General features: G+C 72.0%; 1 non-coding gene across 1 annotated transcript; it reads right to left on the bottom strand.

The window, feature by feature from the left end:
- Nucleotides 1-4,755: 4,755 nt before the first annotated feature.
- On the bottom strand, nt 4,756-4,874 carry LOC141979839 (5S ribosomal RNA). The gene has a single exon (XR_012637229.1). It is a non-coding gene; the product is annotated as a 5S ribosomal RNA (ribosomal RNA).
- Between the last annotated feature and the right edge of the window lie 126 nt (nt 4,875-5,000).

Below are 5,000 nucleotides of genomic sequence, written 5' to 3'. Positions count from 1 at the left end.
GACGGGGCTCCGCCTGGCCCCTGCCCGCGGGGGCAGGCTCCGGGTTGACCTGGTGGCCGGACGGGGAATAAGCCCGGAGCCCGGGGCAGGGCGACCCCGGACGGACGGGGGTCCGCCGGCCCCTGCCCGCGGGGGCAGGCTCCGGGTTGACCTGGTGGCCGCTCGGGACTTAAGCCCGGAGCCCGGGGCAGGGCGACCCCGGACGGACGGGGCTCCGCCGGCCCCTGCCCGCGGGGGCAGGCTCCGGGTTGACCTGGTGGCCGGACGGGGATTAAGCCCGGAGCCCGGGGCAGGGCGACCCCGGACGGACGGGGCTCCGCCGGCCCCTGCCCGCGGGGGCAGGCTCCGGGTTGACCTGGTGGCCGGAGGAGAATTAAGCCCGGAGCCCGGGGCAGGGCGACCCCGGACGGACGGGGGTCCGCCTGGCCCCTGCCCGCGGGGGTAGGCTCCGGGTTGACCTGGTGGCCGGACGGGAATTAAGCCCGGAGCCCGGGGCAGGGCGACCCCGGACGGACGGGGGTCCGCCTGGCCCCTGCCCGCGGGGGCAGGCTCCGGGTTGACCTGGTGGCCGGACGGGAATTAAGCCCGGAGCCCGGGGCAGGGCGACCCCGGACGGACGGGGGTCCGCCGGCCCCTGCCCGCGGGGGCAGGCTCCGGGTTGACCTGGTGGCCGGAGGAGAATTAAGCCCGGAGCCCGGGGCAGGGCGACCCCGGACGGACGGGGGTCCGCCTGGCCCCTGCCCGCGGGGGCAGGCTCCGGGTTGACCTGGTGGCCGGAGGAGAATTAAGCCCGGAGCCCGGGGCAGGGCGACCCCGGACGGACGGGGGTCCGCCTGGCCCCTGCCCGCGGGGGCAGGCTCCGGGTTGACCAGGTGGCCGGACGGGAATTAAGCCCGGAGCCCGGGGCAGGGCGACCCCGGACGGACGGGGCTCCGCCGGCCCCTGCCCGCGGGGGCTGGCTCCGGGTTGACCTGGTGGCCGCTCGGGACTTAAGCCCGGAGCCCGGGGCAGGGCGGCCCCGGACGGACGGGGCTCCGCCTGGCCCCTGCCCGCGGGGGCAGGCTCCGGGTTGACCTGGTGGCCGGACGGGGAATAAGCCCGGAGCCCGGGGCAGGGCGACCCCGGACGGACGGGGGTCCGCCGGCCCCTGCCCGCGGGGGCAGGCTCCGGGTTGACCTGGTGGCCGCTCGGGACTTAAGCCCGGAGCCCGGGGCAGGGCGACCCCGGACGGACGGGGGTATGCCGGCCCCTGCCCGCGGGGGCAGGCTCCGGGTTGACCTGGTGGCCGGTTTGCTTTCGGGCCACCAGGTCAACCCGCTGCCTGTATGGGGTTGACCTGGTGGCCGCTTTCCTTCCCGGCCACCAGGTCAACCCGCTGAATGTATGGGCTTGACCTGGTGGCCGCTTTCCTTCCCGGCCACCAGGTCAACCCGCTGAATGTATGGGGTTGACCTGCTGGCCGCTTTTCTTCCCGGCCACCAGGTCAACCCGCTGAATGTATGGGGTTGACCTGCTGGCCGCTTTCCTTCCCGGCCACCAGGTCAACCCGCTGAATGTATGGGGTTGACCTGCTGGCCGCTTTCCTTCCCGGCCACCAGGTCAACCCGCTGAATGTATGGGGTTGACCTGCTGGCCGCTTTCCTTCCCGGCCACCAGGTCAACCCGCTGAAAGTATGGGGTTGACCTGGTGGCCGCTTTCCTTCCCGGCCACCAGGTCAACCCGCTGCCGGCATGGGGTTGACCTGCTGGCCGCAGAGGGGCAGGCTCCGGGTTGACCTGGTGGCCGGAGGAGAATTAAGCCCGGAGCCCGGGGCAGGGCGACCCCGGACGGACGGGGGTCCGCCTGGCCCCTGCCCGCGGGGGCAGGCTCCGGGTTGACCTGGTGGCCGGACGGGAATTAAGCCCGGAGCCCGGGGCAGGGCGACCCCGGACGGACGGGGGTATGCCGGCCCCTGCCCGCGGGGGCAGGCTCCGGGTTGACCTGGTGGCCGGAGGAGAATTAAGCCCGGAGCCCGGGGCAGGGCGACCCCGGACGGACGGGGATCCGCCTGGCCCCTGCCCGCGGGGGCAGGCTCCGGGTTGACCTGGTGGCCGCTCGGGACTTAAGCCCGGAGCCCGGGGCAGGGCGGCCCCGGACGGACGGGGCTCCGCCTGGCCCCTGCCCGCGGGGGCAGGCTCCGGGTTGACCTGGTGGCCGGAGGAGAATTAAGCCCGGAGCCCGGGGCAGGGCGACCCCGGACGGACGGGGCTCCGCCGGCCCCTGCCCGCGGGGGCAGGCTCCGGGTTGACCTGGTGGCCGGACGGGAATTAAGCCCGGAGCCCGGGGCAGGGCGACCCCGGACGGACGGGGCTCCGCCGGCCCCTGCCCGCGGGGGCAGGCTCCGGGTTGACCTGGTGGCCGGAGGAGAATTAAGCCCGGAGCCCGGGGCAGGGCGACCCCGGACGGACGGGGGTCCGCCTGGCCCCTGCCCGCGGGGGCAGGCTCCGGGTTGACCTGGTGGCCGGACGGGAATTAAGCCCGGAGCCCGGGGCAGGGCGACCCCGGACGGACGGGGGTATGCCGGCCCCTGCCCGCGGGGGCAGGCTCCGGGTTGACCTGGTGGCCGGAGGAGAATTAAGCCCGGAGCCCGGGGCAGGGCGACCCCGGACGGACGGGGGTCCGCCTGGCCCCTGCCCGCGGGGGCAGGCTCCGGGTTGACCTGGTGGCCGGACGGGAATTAAGCCCGGAGCCCGGGGCAGGGCGACCCCGGACGGACGGGGGTATGCCGGCCCCTGCCCGCGGGGGCAGGCTCCGGGTTGACCTGGTGGCCGGAGGAGAATTAAGCCCGGAGCCCGGGGCAGGGCGACCCCGGACGGACGGGGGTCCGCCTGGCCCCTGCCCGCGGGGGCAGGCTCCGGGTTGACCTGGTGGCCGGAGGAGAATTAAGCCCGGAGCCCGGGGCAGGGCGACCCCGGACAGACGGGGGTCCGCCTGGCCCCTGCCCGCGGGGGCAGGCTCCGGGTTGACCTGGTGGCCGGACGGGAATTAAGCCCGGAGCCCGGGGCAGGGCGACCCCGGACGGACGGGGCTCCGCCGGCCCCTGCCCGCGGGGGCAGGCTCCGGGTTGACCTGGTGGCCGCTCGGGACTTAAGCCCGGAGCCCGGGGCAGGGCGACCCCGGACGGACGGGGGTATGCCGGCCCCTGCCCGCGGGGGCAGGCTCCGGGTTGACCTGGTGGCCGGTTTGCTTTCGGGCCACCAGGTCAACCCGCTGCCTGTATGGGGTTGACCTGGTGGCCGCTTTCCTTCCCGGCCACCAGGTCAACCCGCTGAATGTATGGGGTTGACCTGCTGGCCGCTTTCCTTCCCGGCCACCAGGTCAACCCGCTGAATGTATGGGGTTGACCTGCTGGCCGCTTTTCTTCCCGGCCACCAGGTCAACCCGCTGAATGTATGGGGTTGACCTGCTGGCCGCTTTCCTTCCCGGCCACCAGGTCAACCCGCTGAATGTATGGGGTTGACCTGCTGGCCGCTTTCCTTCCCGGCCACCAGGTCAACCCGCTGAATGTATGGGGTTGACCTGCTGGCCGCTTTTCTTCCCGGCCACCAGGTCAACCCGCTGAATGTATGGGGTTGACCTGCTGGCCGCTTTCCTTCCCGGCCACCAGGTCAACCCGCTGAATGTATGGGGTTGACCTGCTGGCCGCTTTCCTTCCCGGCCACCAGGTCAACCCGCTGAATGTATGGGGTTGACCTGCTGGCCGCTTTCCTTCCCGGCCACCAGGTCAACCCGCTGAATGTATGGGGTTGACCTGCTGGCCGCTTTCCTTCCCGGCCACCAGGTCAACCCGCTGAATGTATGGGGTTGACCTGCTGGCCGCTTTCCTTCCCGGCCACCAGGTCAACCCGCTGAAAGTATGGGGTTGACCTGGTGGCCGCTTTCCTTCCCGGCCACCAGGTCAACCCGCTGAAAGTATGGGGTTGACCTGGTGGCCGCTTTCCTTCCCGGCCACCAGGTCAACCCGCTGCCGGCATGGGGTTGACCTGCTGGCCGCAGAGGGGCAGGCTCCGGGTTGACCTGGTGGCCGGACGGGGATTAAGCCCCGGCTCGGAGCAGGGCAAGCCCGGGCGGAGGGGGGTCCGCTTGGCCCCTGCCCGCGGGGGCAGGCTCCGGGTTGACCTGGTGGCCGGTTTGCTTTCGGGCCACCAGGTCAACCCGCTGCCTGTATGGGGTTGACCTGGTGGCCGCTTTCCTTCCCGGCCACCAGGTCAACCCGCTGAATGTATGGGGTTGACCTGCTGGCCGCTTTCCTTCCCGGCCACCAGGTCAACCCGCTGAATGTATGGGGTTGACCTGCTGGCCGCTTTCCTTCCCGGCCACCAGGTCAACCCGCTGAATGTATGGGGTTGACCTGCTGGCCGCTTTCCTTCCCGGCCACCAGGTCAACCCGCTGAATGTATGGGGTTGACCTGCTGGCCGCTTTCCTTCCCGGCCACCAGGTCAACCCGCTGAAAGTATGGGGTTGACCTGCTGGCCGCTTTCCTTCCCGTCCACCAGGTCAACCCGCTGAATGTATGGGGTTGACCTGCTGGCCGCTCTGCTTCCCGGCCACCAGGTCAACCCCCTGCCGGTATGGGGTTGACCTGCTGGCCGCAGAGGGGCAGGCTCCGGGTTGACCTGGTGGCCGGCAGGGACTTCAGCCCCAGGGCCCCTGGCAGGGCGACCCTGCCCTTGTTCCCCAGAAAAGGAGAGAGCTGGCTCGCAGCGGGAAAAGCTGCCTACGGCACCTGGGATTCCCAGGCGGTCACCCATCCAAGTACTAGCCAGGCCCGGGACGGTTTACCTTCCGAGATCGGACGGGATCGGGGGCCTTCCGTCCGGTATGGCCGTAGGCACTCGGCTCCGGTCCGCCTCGTCCCCTTTCCCTTACTGACTCCCCTGCCTCGGGTGGGCCCGATCCTTTTTTCCGTTTTTTTTTTTCGCTCCGGAGGCTTCATGAGCCCCCCCCCAACACCCCTTT

This window comes from Natator depressus, chromosome 28 (assembly GCF_965152275.1).
Source record: "Natator depressus isolate rNatDep1 chromosome 28, rNatDep2.hap1, whole genome shotgun sequence".
In the NCBI taxonomy this organism is placed as follows: domain Eukaryota; kingdom Metazoa; phylum Chordata; order Testudines; family Cheloniidae; genus Natator; species Natator depressus.
This window is presented reverse-complemented; position numbering and strand designations above follow the sequence as displayed.